Below are 26,460 nucleotides of genomic sequence, written 5' to 3' on the forward strand. Positions count from 1 at the left end.
TGAAATGTTGTTCCGATGCTCCGTGTAAGGATTAGAAATACGTACCGTCACGTTTCCAACTTTGATAAAGGTCGGATTGTAGCCTATTGCGATTGCGGTTTATCGTACCGCGAAATTGCTGCTCACGTTGGTCGAGATCCAATGACTGTTAGCAGAATATGGAATCGATAGGTTAAGGAGGGTAATACGGAATGCCGTTCTGGCTTCCAAAGGTCTCCCATCACTAACACACGAGATGACAGGCATCTTATCCGCATTGCTCTAACGGGTCGTGCAGCCACGTCTCGATCCCTGAGTCAACAGATGGGGACGTTTGCAAGACAACAACCGTCTGCACGAACAGTTCGACGACGTTGGCAACAGCATGGATTATCAGCTCGGAGACCATGGCTCTGGTTACCCTTGACGCTGCATTACAGACAGGAGCGCTTGAGATGGTGTACTCAACGACGAACCTGGGTGCAAGAATGGCAAAACGTTATTTTTTCTGATGAATCCAGGTTCGGTTTAAAGCATCGTGATGGTCACATCGGTGTTTGGCGACATCGTATTGAATGCACATTGGAAGCGTGTATTCGTCATCGCCATAGTGGCATATCAACCGGCGTGATGGTATGGGGTGCCATTGGTTACACGTCTCGGTCACCTCTTGTTCGCATTGATGACACTTTGAACAGTGGACGCTACATTTCAGATGTGTTACGACCCGTGGCTCTACCGTTCATTAGATCCCTGCGAAACCCTACATTTAAGCAGGACAATGCACGACCGCATGTTGCAGGTCCTGTACGGGCCTTTCTAGATACAGAAAATGTTCGACTGCTGCCCTGGGCAGCACATTCTCCAGATCTCTCGCCAATTGAAAACGTCTGGTCAATGGTGGCCGAGCAACTGCCTCGTCACAATACACCACTCACTACTCTTGATGAACTGTGGTATCGTGATGAAGCTGCATGGACAGCTGTACCTGTACACGCCATCCAAGCTCGGTTTGAGTCAATGCCCAGGCGTATCAAGGACGTTATTAAGGCCAGAGGTGGTTGCTCTGGGTACTGATTTCTCAGGATATATGCACCCAAATTTCGTGAAAATGTATTCACATGTCAGTTCTAGTATAATATATTTGTCCAATGAATCCCCGTTTATCATCTGCATTTATTCTCGGTTAAGCAATTTTAATGGTCAGTAGCGTATGTGGAGATGCTCATCACTCGCGCCTTATTTGTGGCAGTACTTGCAGACTGGACATGCGGAGATTGCTCGCTGTTACCGCTATCCCAGGTATTTTGCCGATTACCTTAACAGCCTTTTTACCAAGTCCACATTAAGCTTGTGTGTTCCCGACGTGTAGGCGCCCCTACTCTCCCCCGATTCGGAACTTAGCGTTACACGACTTACCTTGGTCTCGGCCCACCTGTCTTCCTTTATAATCTTGCGGGGTACCCTGGTTTCCGGATGAGTGAACTGGTTTTTAACTTGTCTTTTCACTGCATATATGAACAAATATAAATAAATAAATAAGTAAATAAGTAAAATTAAAATGAGCTGCGTCAGGGTGGAGCACAGCGATGGGAAAGGATAGGCATTGTGGCTGAACCGTGACGAAATGTCGCGATTGGTTCTCTGCGTTTTCTCCTTGTCTGTAGCGCTTTCCTTTTGAAATTCCCGCTTCGCGCTCCGTTGTTTCCTTACCCTAGCCAGAGGGCGCTGTGGCGCGGCTGTGGTCGGCTGCATGCCAGGTTTGCGAGAGAGCGTCGGTCTGGATGAGTAACTTTAATTGCGGACGTCTGGGAGCGTACAGGAGACCACGCCGATTTGTTGATGTTTGGCGTGACTCGTGTCAGGTGTGATGCAGCGTTAAGGCCGTGATAGCAGCCAATGTTACTGTCTTGGTCGCAGATGGATCAAAGGAATGAGCCCAGGTTGTCCATTGAAGCTCCTATTCTACGGATGTCGTCGGACTTAAAGTATGACGTTTTGACCATTATTTAGCTTTATTTGCAAGCAGCTAGGCATTGACTCTCACCTTTGTCTATTGATTTTGAGTTCATCGTCAAATACTGGATCCAGGTAGCGACTATCAGTTAATTAGCTGGATTCTTCCTTTTCCTCTTCACGACGCGTGTTAAATGGCAACTTGCTACCTCATTTGCGTGGCTACAAAGACAGAGCCTAACCTGTTAATTAAATAAAGATTGCGGTAAACAAAGGTATTAAAGTATGTTGTTCTAAAATATTATGTGAAATGTGTCTATGATTTACGTAGCGCTAGTTGATTGTGGGGTACGAACGGATGTGTTGGCACGTCTGCCGTGTAAGGGAATCCTGCTGGTTTTGATTACCTTCTGACCTAGGTCTTTGCTCGACGCATCTCTTTAAATACGCCGCCAAACCTGTTAGCGTGTGTTGTAGCTATTCTAAATTAATCACTGCTCAATAGCCCAACACAGTTTGTCGGCCATCAGAAGCCGTGTATGCGTTATTTATTCCTTTATTCTAGTCCATCTATTAGCGTACCATTCTTAATTTGTTACTCTAGGTAGCCATTAAGTTGCCATTTGGGGGTGTTTAGACGGAACGCGGATCCTTTGAGTACAGATTTGTCAATTTCCAATTTATTGTTTTTCCACCAGTTTTTTAGAATGGTTCAAATGGCTCTGAGCACTATGGGACTTATCATCTGAGGTCATCAGTCCCCTAGAACTTAGAACTACTTAAACCTAACTAACCTAAAGACATCACACACAACCATGCCCGAGGCAGGATTCGAACCTGCGACCGTAGTGTGGTATCTAATTTTTTTATTACTTTTGAGCTGTACTTCATGTCATATTGTAAAGAAAGGAACTTACTAGAGGTTAACTGTAACCGTAAGGTGTTGTGGATGGTGCACTTCCCTGTTATTCATATTAATGTTCTAGTCTATGTATAAACTTGCTAATTATTTTCTCTTTACATGGAGTGTGCCTGCCTTGATGTTGTGAGTGACTGTTTCATAACCAGCTCTTTAACGCGGCCGGCCGATGTGGCCGAGAGGTTCTAGGAGCTTCAGTCCGGATCCGCGCTGCTGTTACGGTCGCAGGTTCGACTCCTGCCTCGTTCATGGATGTGTGTGATGTACTTATGGTAGTTAGGCTTAAGTCTAGGGGACTGATGAACTCAGATGTCATGTCCCATAGTGCTTAGAGCGGTTTTAACCTTTTTTTCCTTTAAGGTGCCTACGCGCATATTTGTATTTATGGGAGAACTTAAAGTGTGTTCCCCTGTTGAACTTTAACTAAAGTGCAGGAAACTGAATCAGGTGTTTGTTATTGTTCTTGTGATATTATCTGTGAAGTCTAAACGCGAAATTTTCTTGGTCTGTTATCAAGTGTTACAATAAATGCAAATAGCATTGAAGCGATGCGCTATTTCAATTTTTCCCTGGATTTCCTATATCCGGATGTGTTAATCTAAACTCATAATATTTAATTCTTTAAATATTGGAGGGAGGTGCGTGTGTCCCAATGGCCAGTCCTCTGTATTCGACCTCTGCCTACCTTGTCTCCTACGGCCTGTAGCTGGCTGTGACCCTAATAATGAAAATAAAGAAGAAAAGGCGGCTGAGGTGACCGCTCGCGTTTTGTGGTAGTACCGGGTTCGAGACCCGGTCGGGGAGAAATTTTCATGTGTTACCATGACTCATTTCAGTGCCAAATGCGGTTAGTCATTGCAATCCTTCTTAATATACAGGGTGTCCCTGGGGAAATGCTGAGGACTCACGAATATGACAGGAATAATCATTCGAAGCAAAAAAGAAAAGGCTAGAAAACATGTGTTCTAAAATGCATACCTTAAGAGCTATCATCGATTCTTCGTCTTCAACACTGTGAAACACATTTCTTCTACCGATCATGTGTTCATCTCCTTAAGTTATTCATTTTACGGTCCATATTTATTAGACAATTTTTTCTTGTCTTGATCCACACAATCGTCTTCCAAAACATTCAGTAGAAAATATTTGTTTCACAGTATCCATGATGAAAAATTTCTCATACATCTTAAGGCATTCAGTTTAGAGCTCATGTTTACTAGACATTTTTGCTTCGAATGATCTTCCCTGTGCCGGCCGCGGTGGTCTCGCGGTTCTAGGCGCGCAGTCCGGAACCGTGCGACTGCTACGGTCGCAGGTTCTAATCCTGCCTCGGGCATGGATGTGTGTGATGTCCTTAGGTTAGCTAGGTTTAAGTAGTTCTAAGTTCTAGGGGACTGATGACCACAGCAGTTGAGTCCCATAGTGCTCAGAGCCATTTGAACCATTTTTGATCTTCCCTGTCATATCGCTGAATACTCACTATTCCTCCTAAGACACACTGTATAGTGTTCAAAAATCCATGGTGTTCCTAGGCTACTTTCGTCATTTTGTGTTCTCTTGTGTTCCCTCTAGAAAAGTACAGTCGTATAGTTTCTCTGCCTGGGAGGCCCCACAGGGGAATTTCAACAGCCTGTTTGGAAAGGACTTTACTGTCCTTCGTGCACAATCACACCTTTACTTCACGAAATGAGGGAGTTGTTTATTTAAACATATCTTACAAGGGAAGCTCCACATCGTACACCCCTTCAGATTTAGTGAGTAGAGGGTCCAACGGACAACATGTCAAAAACTGAACACATATCAAGCATTAGAACAGGAGGAAGGTGTACTGAATTGCGAAAAAAAGCAACATATAAACAGTGAACGGCACAAACATAAGAAACGCAGTATACAGCAGTCCGCACAGATCACAGGGTCGTGGTTAAGTGGTCACGGTGTTGGGCTACAAAGCGGGCGACTTGTATTCAAAGCTACGTGGTAAAAGTTTTTTTCCCCGCTGTTCACTGTATTCAGATATGTGCCTGTGTCGTGGTATAACGTCCATTTGAGACAGCCAAGTGTAAGGAAGGGACCTATAATGAAAATTGATACTGCACAACCACTCTATTAGCAGCGGAAAGGAAATGGCTTTCGAATGGGAACCGCGAATGTTTGAAGACAGGATGATAAAGCAACCGAATGGTCCACCGGAAACACGTCTTGTGTGACATACACGGCATTAGTGTGTCATATGGTAGGAATCTGATATCGACAAACATAATTTGTACCCCTGGTGAGTGAATATGTGTCTTCTCCCGATTTAGGTATTCATATGTATGCGAATGTAATCACTCCCAAGGAACGATAAAAATGAAATAGCTCCTCACATTAGCTGCACCAAATGAACGGAACAGTTTAACAATCACACAGTTTCTCTGTGTTCTGTCAAAACATATGTTTTACACGTTTTTTAAAGTTGCTTTCCGTTTTTAAAGTATTGATTGTTGGATTCCTTTGTTGCAATGTAGTTCACACCCTTTTCTTTGTGTTTTCATTTCTGTGAGACGCGAGCGTGCTCTCACTATTCGTCACGTTCACTTGTGACATTTATGTATTCTTACCACATGACTCACAATCTACAACCATTGCGTAGTATGACAACTGCCAAGACTACAGAAAGCGAACAAATACACAAATCAAAAAAAGTTTTGTATCACCTCGGTTTATAGAGTTCCGGAATCAATACAGAAAATTGAAGTAGAGATCAACAGAAACATCATTTTCGCTCTTTTCATTGCTCATGAAAACCACACATTGCATGTTGTAGCACCATACAGCGAGACCTTCAGAAGTGGTGGTCCAGATTGCCGTACGCGTCGCTACCTCTAATACCCAGTATCACGTCCTCTTGCATTGATGCATGTCTGTATTCATTGTGCCATACTGTCAACAAGTTCATCGAGGCACTGTCCCACACCTCAACGACGATTCGCCGTAGATCCCTCAGAGTGGTTGGTGGGTCACGTCGTCCATAAACAGCTCTTTTCAATTTATCCCAGGCACGTGTGATAGGGTTCATGTCTGAAGAACATGCTGGCCACTCTAGTCGAGCGATGTCGTTATCCTGAGAGAAGTCATTCACAAGATGTGCACGATGGGGGCGAGAATTGTCGTCTATGAAGACGAATGCCTCACCAATATGCTGCCGATATGGTTGCACTATCGGTCAGTGATGGCATTCACGTTACGGCGCCTTCCATGACCACCAGCTGCGCCCGTCGGCCCCACATAATGCCGCCCCAAAAGAGCAGCGAACGTCCATCTTGCTGCAATCGCTGGGCAGTGTGTCTAAGGCGTTCAGCCCGACAGGGTTGCCCCCAAACACATCTCCGGCGACTGTCTGGTTGAAGGCCTATGTGACTCGTCGGTGAAGAGAACCTTATGCCAGTCCTGAGTGGTCCATTCGGCATGTTGTTGGGCCCATCTGTATCGCGCTGAAGGTGTCGGTGGTTGCAAAGATGGACCTCGCCATGGAGTGAAGTCGGGAGTGAAGTTGTGCATCATGCAGCCTATTGCGCACAGTTTGAGTCGTAACACGAAGCCCTGTAGCTGCACGGAAGCATAATTCAATGTGGTGGCGTTGCTATCAGGTCTCCTCCAAGCCATAATCCGCAGGTAGCAGTCATTCACTTCAGTAGCAGCCCTTGGGCACCCTGAGCGAGGCATGTCATAGATAATTCCCGTCTCTCTGTATCTCCTCCATGTCCGAACAATATCGCTTTGGTTTGCTCCGAGACGCCTGGACTCTTCCCTTGTTGACAGCCCTTCCTGGCACAAAGTATCAATGCGGACGCAATCGAACCGCGGTAATGACCGTCTAGGCATGGCTGAACTACAGACAACACGAACCGTGTAACTCTTCCCTTGTGGAATAAGTGGAACTGATCGGCTGTCGGAACCCCTCCGCCTAATAGGCGCTGCGCTTGCATGGTGTTTTACATCTCTGGGCGGGTTTAGTGTTACGACTCAAACTGGACAGTCAAAGAGGCTGTGTCTGTGATACAATATCTACAGCCAACGTCTATCTTCAGGAGTTCTGGGAACCGGGGTGATGCATAACTTGTTTCGATGTGTGTATTTCAATGACCAGATGAAAAGTTTGTAATGATTTGAAAAAAAAGAAATAAAAAAGTGAAGTCGGCTCATCTAGTTTACAGTCAGACACCGTGACCGCTTGACCACGATACCGTGCCCTTACGACCCCGCTCGATGTTGCACTTGTCAAGCTTGAATCGTTCACTGTTTTCATTTTAATTTTTCACAGTTGAGTACATATTTTTCCTATTTTCATGCTTGATCAGTGTTCAGTTTTTTACGGGCAAAACACTGGGTCATCTTACCAATAAATCTGAGGAGCCTGCGGTGGGAAATTTACCTTGTAAGAAATATAGCTGACTGCAACAGATGTGTGTGCAGTATGATCTAACGTTTGTGCTGGATGATGATGATGAGAGAAGGCAGATGGTGAAATCCGGTGCCGGCACATAGCCTACTCGTATCGAATAGCATCAAAGGGGCTACAGAGCTTAACATCTGCATCCGACTGACGGATCGCCATCGACACTGTCAGAGGCCCTCATTTAGTCACACACTGTATAGAGATCTGGACTTTAATGCAGGACACTGGCGCAAGGACAGGTGATCAGACACTTTGCGCCACCACACCACTCCTCATTCCGGCAAAGGGAATGCAGAAAAGGGCACGTAGCGCACCTGGTGGTTAGCTATCCAGTTACTGGCCACACCCGACGTTGTTTAACTGGCGAGAATCAGTGTATTCAACGAAGCCATGCCGTTGACTTCCCTCAAGAGTAAACGCTTGTTAACTTATACAAGCGAATGTTAATGAACGCTGGCGAAATGTCTGTGAATGCTTGCTCGCTTGTGTCTACCTCCATTAGCTCCGGTGTAACTGAGTCTTAGTCGCATGTCGTTACACTGGACATAGAAGCCACTTTGAGCCGTTCCCAATTAGAGACGCAGTGCGCTCTGTCGAACTGTACTAGGATTGCACGTTTACCTTAACGTCGATTACACAACTGGCACTTTGCGACATCTTGTGATCACAAGAGTAGTGGGATCCAGATTGCCGATTAAAAATAGAAAGATACAATCAGTAATGAGTTGGATGAAAAACTATTACTGAGCAGTTTTTAATTACAAAATAAATGTTAAATGATTTAGAGGTAATAGTAAAATAATACCTTATTAACGTGTTGGTCAATATCGTTTGAAATTCAGATGGCTGTAAGCACTATAGGAGAAGGTGGAGAAGGTAAGTGGAGTTAAACGGGGAGGAAGATAAGGATATGTACTCAGACGAATATAGAGTAATTTTAACAGCAGCACAAAATGGAAAAGATTCATTATGGTTAGGATGGCAGGGCAGAGAATGAGCTACTGTGAACAGCTGAGTGTTAAGGTTTTTCTCTTCACATTCGGCAGCAAATCAACATCGACAACAGTAGTTAGGTAGCCATACCAAGTTCGCAAGCAGCAGGTGAAGTGATGCAGGAAGTATATGAGGATACTGAACGAGTAATTCCACATGTAAATGGAGAGAAAAATCTAATGATCATGGGAGACTGGAACGCGGTTGTAAGGAAGGAATAAACCTATATAGAAAATCAAATGATTAACACTCATCATATAGAAAATACTAAACAATCATCAGTGAAATTAAATACAACAGTTGTTATTTTAGAATGCAATGGGAATTGAGCTGTTAAATGCAGAGGATAGAGTTTGTAGATGACAGGAGTACATTGAATGGAAAAAAAAAATGGTTGAAATGGCTCTGAGCACTATGGGACTCAACTGCTGTGGTCATCAGTCCCCTAGAACTTAGAACTACTTAAACCTAACTAACCTAAAGACATCACACACATCCATGCCCGAGGCAGGATTCGAACCTGCCACCGTAGCACTCGGACGGTTCCGGACTGCGCGCCTAGAACCGCGAGACCACCGCGGCCGGCTACATTGAATGCATCTATGAACAGGGTTTGGGTGGGTGGGGGCGGGGCGGACTACTCTGATACCGTGAGAGAAGAATAATTTGAAGTAGATAAGGAACAAATAGGGAATCAAGTGTTAGAGGCAGAATTTAGAGAGTACTACAAGACTTGAGGTGAAATAAGCGAAAAGAGATAGACATATTCCATCGGAAGTTCTGAAATTATAGGATGCAATGGCAAACGAACGACTAACAAACATGGTGTGTAGAATCTGTGAGACTGGCGACGTACCAATAGACTTTAAAACAATATTCACACAAGGGCAGTCAAGGAAGAACACTATCGTTCCATCAGCTTAACAGCTCATGCATGCAACCTGCTGACAAGAATAATAAATGGAACAATGGACAAGAAAACTTATGACTCTTGGATGACGATTATTTTGGCCTTAGGAAAGGGGAAGGGACCAGTGGGACAGTTCTGACGATGGCCTTTGTAACTTAAACAAGAAGGATAAATATGTATTAGAAGATGGTAGATGTCCGAAAGAACAGATACCATCGGTGACCACGCAGCTCGTTAGAATGAAATTACAATGAAATGAATACACCTGGCTGCATACAGGCGTCGATATAAATCAACGGGGCAGTTGAAAATGTGTATACCGATGGGGACTCGAACCCAGGATCTCCTGCTTACATGGCAGACGCTCTATCCATTGTTTTTTTTTTAATCTCATCTTATTCGCTTTCGTTCGTTCCATCTGCTCGGGGCGGACGTGTTCGTCTTTGATCGGTTAACTCAGTTTTTATTTTTTTTTTATTTTAGAGGATAGCTAACCCTCTAACAGAACACTCCGAGCTGCCGTGCTGGCGCCATCTGAGCCTCCGAGGACACAGAGGATAGTGAGACCCACATTCGCAAGTTATTGTCCCGCACTACATTCATAATGCCCCTGCCCATTATACTAATTACGCGCGGCTTTACTGCCGATTCCCGTAAGAGTTCGGGCATTGTTTGTGCTTTCTCACAGAAGAAGATGGTCAAATGGCCGGTGAGCATATATAGTTAAGGTTCAAATGGCTCTGAGCACTATGTGCCTTAACATCTGTGGTCATCAGTCCCCTAGAACTTAGAACTTCTTAAACCTAACTAACCTAAGGACATCACACACATCCATGCCCGAGGCAGGATTCGAACCAGCGACCGTAGCAGTCGCGCGGCTCCGGACTGGCCATTTGACAATCTTCTTCGGTGCAGAAGCACAAACAGTGCCCGAACTCTTACGGGAATCGGCAGTAAAGCAGCGCGTAATTAGTATAATGGGCAGGGGCATTATGAATGTAGTGCGGGACAATAACTTGCGAATGTGGGTCTCATGGGAGGAGTGCCACAGATAAATCCCTGCAGTCGCATTATCGTCTGTGTCCTCGGTGACTCAGATGGACAGAGCGTCTGCACTGTAAGCAGGAGATCCCGGGTTCGAGTCCCGACCGGGTCAAACATTTTCAACTGCCCCCGTTGACTTACATCAACGCCTGTATGCAGCCAGGGGTATTCATTTCATTGCAAAAAGAAGAAATTTTAAGACTCGGTTTAGGATGTTTAGACCTAGAGAAAGCGTTTGATAAGGTAAAAGATGCCCTAAATAATGAGAAAAGTAGAGTAAGCTTGTAACACGATTGTGGATATTACCTGTATTTATCCCATCTAACATCTCTTTTTGTTTTTAGTGTGACTTCCCTATTATCAAGCTCGTTGTTGTAACATCTATGTATATGTTTTATTCATTATTTGTGTCACTGTCATTCATCTATGGATATAAAATTGAAAGTAATGTCGTGTGAAAGAAAGAAAATGTAAAAACTTTACTTGTAATACTGGTTCATGCGCAGGGAAAGTAGGTTTGTAATCATGTATACCATGGAGCAAGGCCCTTTGCAACGAAACTGACTTGGCGGGTATAGAAAAGGTGTATTTGGCGGTCGAACTGCAAGGCTCCTTCGCGGCAAGAATCAGTCGGACGTTAGCTTGTAAAGTGTTCGTGTCTTGTGTATCGATCGAGGCTGGAAGAGCAGAACGCTAAGAGCAGAATTTGAGCTTGTTACCGGCAAGAGACATGGGCACTTTTGCCGCCTTTCTAAGTAGCCACAGCCGACCGATGGTGGCCGAGAGGTTTTAGGAGCTACGGTCGCAGGTTCGAATCCTGCCTCGGGCATGGATGTGTGTGATGTCCTTAGGTTAGTTAGGTTTAAGTAGTTCTAAGTCTAGGGGACTGATGACCTGAGATGTTAAGTCCCATAGTGCTCAGAGCCATTTGAACCATTAAGTAGCCACAGGAAATCGTTACAGTCACCACCTTCGTATCAAATAATCAATTAGAATACTGTATAACAGCATAGACCAGTTATGATTACTCGTTCCAATAATTACATTGTTTCCTCGAAGGCCAATATTTAATCCCTAGGCATTTACCGAAGCCAGGTACTTTTTCAGGTGCTGCGGTGTTCCGAGTATCCTATTTCAATGCACTGAAAAATAATTGCTTTTTTAAACTAACTTTAATAAGCTTTGTGGAGTAGTCAGTTTCATAAATAATTCAGTGAAATTATTCAGTTCATTCTTATTGAAATGTCAGTATAGTATTTAATTTATCAACTTAAAACTGGGATTATTCGGAATAACTGCAGCCTAGTACAAATGAAGGTCCAGCATTAGGAATAATTACTGTATAGGTTTGCTGTAGCAATTATATTTTAAAGTGCATGTAGTTCAAAGATATTTCTCGTTTGTGTACCAACTAAAATGTTCAGTCGGGATCTGAGTCAGTTTATGGAACTTTTCCTAGGTGTCCATGCTAGTTGTTGAGTTAGTGTGGCAGTGTATATTACAGTAACGGTACTAAAGAACTGAAACTTACTTTCTTATAACTTGTGTGTGCCATAATAAGTAACTGGCTACCTCTCTTCAAACTGTGACAGACCTCAGGACCAGATGTTTCGTTTGAGGTATATAGTAATAAGAAGATAGTCAACGGCCCTGCCTCAGTGGTAACACCGGTTCGCGAAAGATCATCGAAGTTAGAGCTGTCGGGCTTGGTTAACCCTTGGATGTTTGACCATTCGGGTCTGCTGAGCGTCGTTAGCAACCGCGGTGCCCCCAGCCCTTGTGAGGCCCTTCGAAGAGACAGTTGACTGAGATGCAGCAGCTCCGGTCACGAAGAGTGACAACGACCGAGAGAGTTACGTGCTCACCACGTGTCCCTCCGTATCCGCCTCCAGGGACCCCTGTGGACTAAGGATGACACGGTGGTCGGTCGGAGCGCTTGGCCTTTCGATCCCTCTTCGGAGGAAGTTTAGTGTCATTTTTAGTACAAAGATGTGGAAGCTCTTCGAGAAGACAAAATTTTTTAATGAGAATAGAGAAAATAAATACCTCAAAATATTTCAGCATTTTTCAGTAATTAAGCTGATAAGAGAACTATTGTCCAAGTTAGTATTTCTCCACCATTAGTAATCATTTACCTATAATGATCACTAGCTTCCTACCACTATACACAGATAGTGTTGTTTAGAGCCCAGCTATTGCCAAAACACTTAATATTATTTCTGTGTTCATGCTAAACCACTGTTACATTACTTGGCAAATTGCGCGGTTGCCCTTTATCAAGCAAAGTTAATCCCAATAGTTAATTTTCGCTGTGAAAAGTGCTAATAGTTGGTACAACTTTGACTACCTAGTCTAGCGAACATTTCCTTTCAGTAAGTGCAGTTTGTTCTGAAGTTGCTATCTTTCAACAGTAATCTTTTGAGAAATGAAAATAGTATGATACTTTAACCATTACAGATAGTCATGGTCAAATAAAAAATCCTTTCAAAGGGGTGACATTATCAGTATTTTGCTACTTTAGTAACAACCGGTAGTGTCATAAGTCACAGCATGTACAAGAACCAAAGGGGAGCAAAAAATGTTCAAATGTGTGTGAAATCCTATGTGACTTAACTGCTAAGGTCATCAGTCTCTAAGCTTACACACTACTTAACCTAAATTATCCTAAGGACGAACACACACACCCATGCCCGAGGGAGGACTCGAACCTTCGCCAGGACCAGCCGCACAGTCCATGACTGCAGCGCCCTAGACCGCTCGGCTAATCCCGCACGGCAAAGGGGAGCAGTGAGACTGGAAAACCAAGAGTGATGTGCTCGGAATTAAAAGTCTGTGTGACAGGTATATTGTTCTTCACCCCTACTGTTCAATGCGTACATCGAAGAAGCTGAACAAAAAGCAAGAAAGATAAGTACTGGAATTACAACTCATAATGAAAGCATATCAGTTATGAGATTCGCTAATAACATTGTCATCCTCATTGGAAGCGAAGAAGAATAAGAGGACCACTTTAACAGAATGAACAGTCTAATGAGTGCAGAATATGGATTAGGTCTAAACTGGCAAAAGACAAATGTAATGAGAAGTACAATAAGTGACAATAGCGAGAAACTTGACATCAAAGTTGGTGGCCACGAAATAGATCAAGTTAAGGAATTCTGCTACCTTGTAAGCACAATAGCCCAGGACGGACGAAGCAAAGAAGACATAAAAAGCTTAAGAACATGGCAAAGGGGCGTTCCTGCCCGAAAGAGGTCCAGTAGCATCAAACGTACGCCTTAAACTGAAGAAGAAATTTCTGAGAATCTACATTTGGTATACATTATTGCGTGATAGTGAATCATGGACCGTGGGAATACTGGAAGAGAAGGTAATTGAACTGTTCGACATGTAGTGCTACAGAAGAATATTGAAACTCTGACGGACCGTATGACGAAACAGGATCCCATCGAAAATTAATCTAATTAGTAATGACCGTGGCCATGGAGGAACCCCGATAATGCTTTTCTGATGTGTCATTTACGTAAATTTAGAGATAACTATAACCTAGAATACTGAAGTTCTCGCAGTAATAACGGTACGAGGTGCATTCAATTCTAAGGCCTCCGATTTTTTTTCTCCAGACTAGAAAGAGATAGAAACATGCGCATTATTTTAAAATGAGGCCGCGTTCATTGTCAATACGTCTCAGAGATGGCAGCACTGTACGGCAGATGGAATTTTACCGCCAGCGGTGAGAATGAGAACTGTTTTAAATACGTAAAATGGCGACGTTTTCCTTACTTGAACAGCGTGCAATCATTGGTTTTCTGAATTTGCGTGATGTGAAACCAATTGAAATTCATCGACAGTTGAAGGAGAAATGTGGTGATGGAGTCCGGGAAGTTCTGCGCGTGTGCTGTTTCAACAAGACAGCGCACACGCACATCGAGCTAACATTACGCAACAGTTTCTTCGTGATAACAATTTTGAAGTGATTCCTCATGCTCCCTACTCACCTGACCTGGCTCCTAGTGACTTTTGGCTTTTTCCAATAATGAAAGACACTCTCCGTGGCCGCACATTCACCAGCCGTGCTGCTATTGCCTCAGCAATTTTCCAGTGGTCAAAACAGACTCCTAAAGAAGCCTTCGCCGCTGCCATGGAATCATGGCGTCAGCGTTGTGAAAAATGTGTACGTCTGCAGGGCGATTACGTCGAGGAGTAACGTCAGTTTCATCTATTTCGGGTGAGTAGTTACTTAGAAAAAAAATCGGAGGCCTTAGAACTTGAATGCACCTTGTATATCAGTGCAACACACTGTGGAAGATCAGAAAAAAATTATGGCAATTAATGTTTTAACAAACGCAGATAGCCAAACTCTAACGTTTCCTCGGCCAAAGTTTTTCATTAAACACACTGGGTATTCGTGCTTCGCTCTAGTCTGCTAGCTTAATGGTGGAATTGCAGAACACCCATGTTTGCTCGCCATACGACAATAACTGAGTTGAAAATTGGAAGTAAAACAAGGCAACATGCAAATACGGAAAATAACACAAGGTAAATATTCATATACGTGTAGTAAGAAAATAAACAGTAAATAAAGAACGAGGATTCTGGTATGGCTGCTAATAATTGTAAAACGAAAACGCTGTAGTAAGGTGCTAGGGTAGCAAGCAAATTACATCTGTGATATGGTAGCAGTTTATTTAATGTAAGGCACTGGTTTTATTGGTTAATTCTAAAGGATACTGGGAAATTATATTTAACGCTAAGGGAATTTCTGTTATTTTAAAGACAGTGACAGTGATAAATTAACGTGAGTCTGATACAATGATTAACTACAAAAGTTTTGCTGGTAATACTTTGCAAAGTTTGATTTATTGTGGGACCTGTGAGTCTCTACTTAACTATGCTCTCGGTGCCTTGTCGTCGTCATTGAACGACATTTCATGAGAATGCACTGAAGTGATTATGGCCATCTTTCTGATCCTCTTGAAGATATCTACCCGTTGTGGATACAACATGAAGGCGAGATGTTTGTAAAATGTTCTAAACTTGCGTATCTTAATACGGAGACATAGGTAAGGCACGCTTTATTCACACGTGACGTATCCCCATGTCATTATATTTGTTACCTGTTAACAGTCACTGTTTCTAATTTACTGTACTGGAGCTCGGAACATTACAGAACATCACAATTGCAATAAGGATGTGCATTGATATATTTCTATTGGCTATTGGCTTGCTGCTATTTTTTTTCAGCTCAGTCATTAATTTCTTTTCCGTATGTTAGCATGAAGATACTATTTTTCATTACCAGTAACGATGCAGGTCAGGAATGGTCGGCGTTGTTCACGAGCCAATTGATGACGAACAAGAAGAGATGCACGTATGATCACCTGCTGATTTTTATGATTTTGGCTTGGAGCATGCATTATCTATACACCCAATTATTGAACCTACCACATTTAATGCAAATGTCTCACGATGGTGGTATCATTACAATTCATCACATTTGCCAGTTCTCGAGTACACTGAAATGGAACATTGTGGATTAACGCTTTTAAAGAATCTTCATCAAACTCGAAGGTCTTCCTGAATATGGAGTGGCGCTAATGTCAAAAGATTCTCCTTAAAACGGGAAAACCATTTTCTTGCCGTGACCTGTCCAACGGTATTATCCCCAAGCACGGGGCAAATGTTTCTGGCTACCTCAGACGCTGTCACCCCCTGTTCAAAACAAATAGAAGAATATGTCGGAAACGTTCGGAATTTTTCACTTGACACTCTATTTTGTAGCGTCCACAGTTCCATTCACTGTCTCCAAATGACGAAATAACAGTATGTTAACTTCAATAGCAAGAGCATACTACAAATAAAGAAAAACAGTCGATAATCAAACGCATAGCAACCAGAATAGCAATATCCAAAACAAAAACTCTACGAACGTATGCAGCAACCTAATAATTGGATTTTACAATACGCGGTAAGCGCCAAACAGTCCGTACCGTGCTCAATAGTTACCGTACACTCACATCAATCACACAGCGATCAGCATACCGTACATTCAAATTTAATGTTCTGAATATCCGCTCGCGTCGAGAGAGTGCATTACCGTATTTCCAGTTTGATTTTATAGTCCGCAGTAAGCGGTAAACAGTCCTCGCTGTTCACATTCAGAGCCATACGCGTATAGCATTCACGCGACCTAACGAGTTGAGCATAATAAAGATTAATGTGCCTAGTAGCAGTTCAGAATGAGAAGAGCTGCGAGGCAAATGGCTATCAGTGTCTTTGTCCACGGCAAACAACCTACATAAATCGATAAAACAGTTATTTCATATTGGCCAAGGATGCAGCAAACTCGCGCTCACGCGCCACGACAATCACCTCCCTTTCTTGCTCCACAGACTCTTTTTGATGGTTTTCCTTATCGTCCTTTCGATAAGTATCCAGCTCAACACATCTCGACTCGGATTACAGACAGTGGAAAACTTGGAATTTTACGTAGAGCTATAGCTTCGTGTTATTCTGTCCATGGATAATATGTTTGAATAACACGCTAATAAACGTGGAAACACACAGCTTCGGAAAAACAGAGGTGGTAAAGCAACGCTACAATGTAAACAGAAACAAACTTGCGCAAAGAAGCCAAGGTGCAAAATCTATTGTGTAACAAACATGTTAATGACCAAGGTAAGAACCGAGAAAACAAGGAAAAAAGAAAGCACTTTACAAAGCAAAAGACGAAATAAGTCGTATTGTAACGTTATCTTCACAACTGATAATATAAGAAATGAGAAGGTTTTTGGCAGAATAAGCGAAGAAAGGAAAATACGGAAAACATTGACAAAAAGAGGACGCCGGATACATGTGCTAGACTGAGATGAAGTTCACATAGGAGAAAAAAGAAAGCCTTGATATTCACACACAGCGAGATTGCTATGAGGCTATGCAACGTCTATGCTGGCTTTCAGAGAACCCATGTGGGCTGTTTAGTTTAGGACACTGCTCCGCCTAGCGAATGAATCGACATGGGGAAGCTGTCACTGGAATCTAAGTTGTTGATCACTTTTCGTCACTGACGTCGCGGTTATGCTACTCAGCGCTGCGCAGCGGCGTGATTTACACGGTAAATGAGAAGCCCCCCAGACGCTGTGGCACGTTGCTCGTTCATCTTACTTTCGATTTGGTTCAGTCGTCGTCGTGTGACTAGGGCCTCCCGTCGGGCAGACCGTTCGCATGGTGCCAGTCTTTCGATTTGACGTCTCGTCGGTGAATTGCGAGTCGATGGGGATGAAATCATGATGATTAGGACAACCCAACACCCAGTCCCTGAGTGGACAAAAGCTCCGACCCAACCTGGATTCGACCCCGGACTCTTACGATTGACATTTTGTCGCATTGACCACTTTTTTTCCTGCTTACTTTTTTTTTCATTTTGTTCGTTCTTGATCGTTGTGTTTGGTCGATGCGGACGTCACATGACATCCGTCCAAGTTCATTGTTGATCGTTTCACTGAGACTTTTTTTTATTACAGAGACTAACCAGCTCTCTGACCGAACACGTTGAGCTACCGTACCGGCTACCACTAAGCTACCGGGGGCGGACATTTGGTTCAGTGTACAGTTGGACAAGTCAAGTCAAGTGGAATGACAGATGTATTACGCATAAGGACGAAAGAAATGATAACTAAGATGAAAAATAACTGACCTCTTTGATCAAGAAGCAGAGTTAAAAGTAGACTGTTCCACATTTCTATTGCTGCTTGCCAGATGAAAAAGCAGTCCATAGGTGCTTCCTCCTTATGGCACATTTCTTCATAGCTTCCAGTTTTTATTCTTGATTCAGATAAATGTCCTTGTTCTTAGACAAAGAGCAATAACTGCGCCATGAATCCCAGGAAACTTTTGTTTCAGAATAAAGCACAGACACTTTACAGTTTCTTGTTTGCACAGTACATTTCCATGGAAATGAGCAAATTCTTCATCTAATACTTAACTCTTTTTCTGCTGGAACCACTTCACTTATAGCCTGCAGGGTATTTCACCGCATCTGGAAAAACATCCAAGATTTGAGAGTCATCGCACATTGTTACCACATCTGTTAGTACATTTTCTATCGTATATCGACAACACAGAGGTAGCTGGTACTGAAACTTAGGGGCAATGAACCTGAGTTGCCGCAATGCATTTAATTTTTCATTAACCGGCAAGTTTCCAGAGAAAGAAATACCACTTACCTTACCCGTCAGTGTAAGGAGATGCATCCTGTTCCTTACTTCAAAAGATGTACAGCTATTATAAAATGTACCTAATCCTTGTACCGTAGAAAAAAAGAAATTCCAAGCAATCTGTATTTGGTGTGGAAGTTAATATATAGGTGACTTTCATACTTTTTAGGCTTTCAGAAACATCAAAGACAGATTCTACTAACGTGAACAAATCTATTTGAAAAGCAAAAATATGCCTCTATTACCAACTCGCATTCCCGAACAGATGTCTAGTAATCTCCTGAATTGTGAGATTCATTTCAAATCCACTACTCAAAGATAAATATTTACGTTTTGGAACTCTAGAGCTCAAAACATCTAAAAGATGTTGTTAACGAAGTTAGTCAAATGTCTTTGCGACGAACGTACTTCAAGGCCTAAGGTGTTAGTCGTGAAAATAAGTGTGTGCTCGTCCAATTACACTTATGTGCGCTTGGGTAATGTGATGTGTTTTCGTTGGGTCACTTTAAATGTTTAAAAAGTTCTTGTATAACTACTTTAGGAATTTTACATCCATTAGGTAGCGTAATGAAATTATTCACCAATAACGTTAACAGATGTGATCCATTGAAGAGTACTCATGCATTTCTGGTATTGTCTACTAGATTTTCAAAACACATTTTATGTGTACATATAAATAATCTCTTCCAAACTTTAGTATTTTTTCCACCTATATGATATGTCACAGCTACACAATTCATTCCCGATTCCTCAGCTGCCTTAACTGAAGCAAAATACAATCATAATTGTATGGAAATCATAATAAATTGGTTGCTTCCACTGCTTACGCAACCCATCGATCATACGAACTTCTACGTTAGAATGTGGACTGACTACTACGTCTTCCGTCGAATCTTAATTAATGCGAACATCAATATTCAGTTCGCCAGTTGTCAATTAGTTTCTCTTGGGTAGTAAAAGTGTTTGACTTAGCCTTCAATAAATATACGACAGTACCCTGTCAGCATTTAAATTCCTTCGTCCTATTCTGAAGTGTTGCGCTGTTCAACAAAGGTATTTCTTCCTTTCGAAAATAGTCATATGCTTTTGGCAACTGAGATCTTTAAGTCAGTGCGTGAGCAATGACCTCTGAATTTCACTTTATCCTTTAGCTTTAGTTCAAAATACATCGTATTTTTGACGGCATAAAAAATTTTGGCAACACATTGTTTACACAATTGTGCAATTTTTGTTTCTGTGTCGCGTCGGGTGAGCTTTTTCTCCACTTTAACGAAAGAACACGCCGAAGAGCATTTGTTTTACTGCATAGGATTACATCATTTGTCTTTGCTGCAACGTCTTTCTGCACATTTAATTTTATTATAAGTTCAGTTTCGGCCTCAGTTCCTTAATTCCTGAATCCTTACACACTGTATCACTGAGCTCGTGAACGGAATGATTAGCTGTGGTCTGGTAGACTTTCCTTTTCTGAGTGACAGTTTCTAAAGTAATCAAAGCTCGTTTTTGCAAACTTCTTATTTCGCAGCGTTGTGCACGACTTTCAGATCTCTGAGAAATGGATTTACTTTTATCATTGCAGGAATTTTTTAATAAGCTCTTTAGAACTACACCAATTTGTCATTATTAATAAAATAAAAAACAGATTAAAGCTATTAATGTCAGTGACATAAATCAGTGCAAGAGCTTACTTGAATAAAATTTCAAGTAGTCGTCAGGTTTCGAACACTCAACTTTCAGCATGTCAGGCACAGATTTTACCAACTTATTTCTTTCATTTTGTTCTTTCAGTGTTCGTGCAGTTAGGATGGAAGTCACATGACACCGGTTCTAACTAATCGTAGATTCCTTTACTGAGCTTTTATTATTATATGATTTTTCCTGAAATCAACTGAGCTACTCAGCCAGTATGACATACATTGTTATTGTTCAGGTCTTGAAGCAGCATGAGAAATATGCTGGTATAAGAGATCAATCGAAGTTGTACTACATTGCTACACTGAAGTAATTAACACAACTTGAGAATACGAAAAGAAATATAGATTAATTCCACGGCAAGTTAAGCTATTGGCATCTAGCACCCGTTCGTCTAAAGCGATCAACAACCCCTCAAACAGTGAAGCATCGCAGGGTTATATATGTACAAGGCGTTGCCTCCACGGACTGCGTCGATCACAACAAGAACGGCAGACGGCAGGACAAGGACCACCATAGGTCCCCTGTGGCAGGGACCTTTTTCGCCCACCGTGTGAAGTGTGCAGAGCTAGATCGGCACGAAGTTCTCCTCGCCCCGGCTATATACGGTGGCACAAGCCAACATGTCGGCAGTTCGCTCCATCGGACGTAAAAATGCTCAAGTATGTGTGAATTCCTAAGGGACCAAACTGCTGCGGTCATCGGTCCCTATACTTACACACTACTTAAACTAACTTAAGCTAAGAACAACACACACACACGACTGTAGGGATCTGGCACCGGATTTCTATAATATACATTCCTCGCTAACTCTGATCAGTTGCCACCTTTTCATTACTTGTTTGCAGCCAGATCTGAAGTAATATTTTACTTTAGGGGCATGAGCAGTGATGTGTATATGGCTAGTTCAGGGAGAGCTGGCAGCTAAAAGATCAACCGTAATTTGAAGAGACTTCGAACTTCTCTGCATGATTTTTATTTAAAGTGAATTTGAGCTCGTAGCAGTCATTTCTATCACACCATATTTGTATTTCGTTTAATCTCTAATGATAAAGAAATTTGTGATATTTGCTGATAACGTAAACAGGATGGAACAATGTGGGCTGAAGCTTGACTTTAAATATATCACTGTAAACAGTGGCACGAAACGTAGCATTATACACACTACAGATTTGATAATTTACGAGTTGTATACTTTTAACGCATAACTCAGGTGTCCTCTTAGTACATATTTATTAGATTCTGAGGCATACTGTTATCAGTTCCTTCGGAACGTCTGCGTATGATCTATATTTTTAATACACTCCTTCCTTTCTAACATCTACTTATATGCTGAATTTGTATGTCGTAAATTTTCTAGCTATAGATATATGGTATGAGTCGCTTTATACTTTTTAATGTTCACGTTGATACTGCTGTGTTATTTATTTTAGTGAATTCTCTAAAAGCAATGGCTGAAAATTCGAATACGCTGCTACTGCATGAAATCTGTCGCTTTTTAGGAAAATCTGATATAGAATTCAATATGGCGCGTAGTGCTGCAAGGTTGATCTGAAGTGTTCATTGCACGTGCCACTGTATGAAACATCTAACAATGCCGCTGCTCTTTATTTTTTCAGTTAGCGGACCCTGGTACGAGTGTAGCAGTTGCGATTACAGGACAATTGTGCAGCGAGATCCGTTTAACAGACACGGAAGTTGATTGAGAAATCAGGTTACATGAAAAGATGAATTAATCTTGAGAGACGCAATAACTGGTTGGCGGGATGATGTTCACACACGCTTAATGAATGGCTGAACTTAATGAATGCACACTGAATTCCTTGAATAGTACAGCGATGCCTTTCCGCAAATACGTTTTTCCTGTACTTCACGTATTTGTGAATCGGATCCTTCACTTATTGCAGTTTTGCAATATTTCAACTAAAACGCGCGGAATTTTGTTGAAACTGATATCCGCGAAGGTGAGAATGTACCATTTTCTGTAGCAGATAACATTCATCAAACAGTGTGTGTGAAGAAAACAATTTTAGCCAACCGGTTCAATATAATAAGCTGGACATAGTTTACTAATAAGAATAAATGTCTGGAAGGAAAATGTATCTCTGTAGAAGGATGAAAGCACATCTCTTTTACAAAGAAGAAATGTATCCTCTCGTAAATACACTCCTGGAAATTGAAATAAGAACACCGTGAATTCATTGTCCCAGGAAGGGGAAACTTTATTGACACATTCCTGGGGTCAGATACATCACATGATCACACTGACAGAACCACAGGCACATAGACACAGGCAACAGGGCATGCACAATGTCGGTACTAGTACAGTGTATATCCACCTTTCGCAGCAATGCAGGCTGCTATTCTCCCATGGAGACGATCTAGAGATGCTGGATGTAGTCCTGTGGAACGGCTTGCCATGCCATTTCCACCTGGCGCCTCAGTTGGACCAGCGTTCGTGCCGGACGTGCAGACGGCGTGAGACGACGCTTCATCCAGTCAGAAACATGCTCAATGGGGGACACATCCGGAGATCTTGCTGGCCAGGGTAGTTGACTTACACCTTCTAGAGCACGTTGGGTGGCACAGGATACATGCGGACGTGCATTGTCCTGTTGGAACAGCAAGTTCCCTTGCCGGTCTAGGAATGGTAGAACGATGGGTTCGATGACGGTTTGGATGTACCGTGCACTATTCAGTGTCCCCTCGACGATCACCAGAGCTGTACGGCCAGTGTAGGAGATCGCTCCCCACACCATGATGCCGGATGTTGGCCCTGTGTGCCTCGGTCGTATGCAGTCCTGATTGTGGCGCTCACCTGCACGGCGCCAAACACGCATACGACCATCATTGGCACCAAGGCAGAAGCGACTCTCATCGCTGAAGACGACTCGTCTCCATTCGTCCCTCCATTCACGCCTGTCGCGACACCACTGGAGGCGGGCTGCACGATGTTGGGGCGTGAGCGGAAGACGGCCTAACGGTGTGCGGGACCGTAGCCCAGCTTCATGGAGACGGTTGCGAATGGTCCTCGCCGATACCCCAGGAGCAACAGTGTCCCTAATTTGCTGGGAAGTGACGGTGCGGTTCCCTACGGCACTGCGTAGGATCCTACGGTCTTGGCGTGCATCCGTGCGTCGCTGCGGTCCGGTCCCAGGTCGACGGGCACGTGCACCGTCCGCCGACCACTGGCGACAACATCGATGTACTGTGGAGACCTCACGCCCCACGTGTTGAGCAATTCGGCGGTACGTCCACCCGGCCTCCCGCATGCCCACTATACGCGCTCGCTCAAAGTCCGTCAACTGCATATACGGTTCACGTCCACGCAGTTGCGGCATGCTACCAGTGTTAAAGACTGCGATGGAGCTCCGTATGCCACGGCAAACTGGCTGACACTGAAGGCGGCGGTGGACAAATGCTGCGCAGCTAGCGCCATTCGACGGCCAACACCGCGGTTCCTAGTGTGTCCGCTATGCCGTGCGTGTGATCATTGCTTGTACAGCCCTATCGCAGTGTCCGGAGCAAGTATGGTGGGTCTGACACACCGGTGTCAATGTGTTCTTTTTTCCATTTCCAGGAGTGTAGTATTGGTACTGAGTTATTTTGTCTCTAATGAGCCGCCAGCTGTGAGACGTGACTGTGTTGACGTCATGATATGCTAAATTTCTTTTTCCGTTTCTAGGACAGCTATCTCTTGCGATTTCACTGCTCCTACAATACTCTAGCAGACTGTACAAACGTTAAATGGCCACAAGTTTGTAACGCGAACTAGCTGAGTACCTGGCACTGACCGGGTACGTAGTTATTCCAATCTTCTGTTAGTCCGCCTCCTCCTGACCCTTCTCACGCTCCATCTCCATCTTGCCTGTCTCCCTGTTCATCTCCTCCTCTTTCGGTTGTCTGTCCTAGTCTTCCTCTCCCCCTTCTCTGCCAATAGCCTCCTTCCCCCTGTCTGTGTCTATCTTCTCCTTCCCTTCACTGTCCATCTCCGCCGGCACAGACCCCATCTTTCTGTCTGACGTTCCCCCCCCCCCCCCCCCCCTCGCAGGATGTTGGTGTTTTAGTTGCTGCTTAGAAATTGTGATAGCCCACAATCTTGTTGAGCAAAATAACGTCCAACACTTGCAGAGCTGTACAGGGTGATTTTTTCGCCGTTTACAAACTCTAGGGATTGATCGATGAGACAATACGAAAAAAAAGGTCTAATGAACTTATGTCTGGAATTTCTAGAGACCATTTATTCAATCATACATTGTTACAAAGACTGCGTTTATTTGTAGTTATACAGGGTGAGTCTGGAGGAAAGGCACGAGCTTTGAGGGGTGATAGTATTAGTGAATCTGAACAAAGAACTTGATATGTCCTTTTACGAATCGTGTCCGTGATGGAACACATTTAATTTGCATTCTTACTTATTTTTGTGTTATTCAAAAGTTGTTACTGTTCGCAACTTATAACACTACAGTAGACGAAGTTCAGACGAACAATTTGATACTGGACACTCGTGGTCCATCAAGTCAAGAGCTGCATCAAGCTGGCCTGCAAAAATTATTTAAGTTACAGCACATGCGCGTCGCGCGACTTTTCAATATTTTCGTGCTCTCGTCAGGAAAACTATTAGTCCTCGAGAAACATTAATAGGACCTTTTTTGTAGGAAATGTAATGTACTGTATTTCTAGGCGCTTCAGTCCGGAATCGCGCTGCTGCTACGGTCGCAGGTTCGAATCGTGTCTCGGGCATGGATGTGTGTGATGTCCTTAGGTTAGTTACGTTTAAGTAGTTCTAAGTGTAGGGTCTGATGACCTCAGATGTTAAGTCCCATAGTGCTCAAAGCCATTTGAGCCATTTGAACCATTTGAACCATTTGAACCAACGCATGCGAGTACGCGCCGCAACATGTTGTGTATAACACGTTCACATCAGCCAGGCCGCATCTGAACAGTGTCAAAGGCAGCATACGCTGCTCCATTGTCTCCACATCTGGAATGGGCTTTGTATACACGATGCTTTTGAGGTGGCCCTATAACCAGAAGTCGCACGGGTTGAGAATCGTTGAACGAGCAGGCCATGCAACTGAACGTTCTCGTCCGATCCATCGACCAGGGAACACACGATTGCGAGGCGAAGTGGACTGGAGCACCATCATGTAGCAGCCGTTTTGCTCTTGGCTTCAACAATGACACTTCTTTCAACAGTGGAGGCAAAGTTAGCCGAAAAAAAAGCCGATAGTTCCGGTCTGTTAGGCGACGTAAAAGGAAGACTGGTCCAAAACTTCGGTCGACATTTATCCCAGCCCACACATTCAAGCTGCACCGATGCTGATAATTCTCTGCCACCATACCATGGGGGTTCTGCATACTATCTCACAGATCACTTATGAATGTTGAAGATACTACTCCGTGTAAAGGTGACCTCGTATGTGAATAGGATGGATGACATAAATGCCGAAATTGTGATCGCCTGGTGAAGAAACCAGCGAGAAAACTGCTCCCCATGTGACAAGTCTGTCGCTAGTATGACCTGCGCACATTCTGTAAGTGATGAGGGTAGTACCAATTACCACGGAACATTTTTCACACGGTTGTCTGGCATCCTGTACTGGCGGGCCAGCTGCCTAGTACTGACACGGCGGTCGCCTTCCACGGTATTATTCTCATTTTTCTCCAAGTCTGGAGTCCGAACATTTCGGGTAAGTCCTTCATGGTTTCCTACTTCCTGAAAAGAGCCTGTCCCAGACAAACGGCAAAACACTGCTACAAACACTGAATGCTATTGCGGCCTGGGATAGATCTCCTGATACTAACTTGCTGCCACCGCAGCTGCTTACCATTTGCCTTTCAGAAAGTAAACACCATGTGGGGAAGCTCTCCATTCGAATTCGGAACCGTTATATACAATGCTGTATCGCAACCACTACAAGAAGAGTTAGTTAGATAAATGAAACGGACCCAACATTATCAATCACTATGGCAGTACGGGGTGCAATGGCATGATGTGTGAGGAACAGTAGCACCCTCTCGGGGGAACCATGCATACTATAACTGTGGCTGCATGGTACAGCGCGTGTTAGACCCCAGTCTCTGTAAGAAATTGTGACTGAATAAATGACTTCAAATAAGGAAACCATGCATTTCGGACATACGTTCATTAGATCTTTTTTGTTCTGTATCCTCTCAACAATCAATCCCGAGAGTTTGTACATGGTAGAAAAAATCACACTGTACAAACATTCCATCAGAATGATTTCATGGATATAAGTTAAGGATTGCACATATGGAAAATGTCCATCTGATTGCCTCCTTCCTCTCC

Source organism: Schistocerca gregaria, chromosome 7 (genome assembly GCF_023897955.1).
Source record: "Schistocerca gregaria isolate iqSchGreg1 chromosome 7, iqSchGreg1.2, whole genome shotgun sequence".
NCBI classification, from domain to species: Eukaryota; Metazoa; Arthropoda; class Insecta; order Orthoptera; family Acrididae; genus Schistocerca; species Schistocerca gregaria.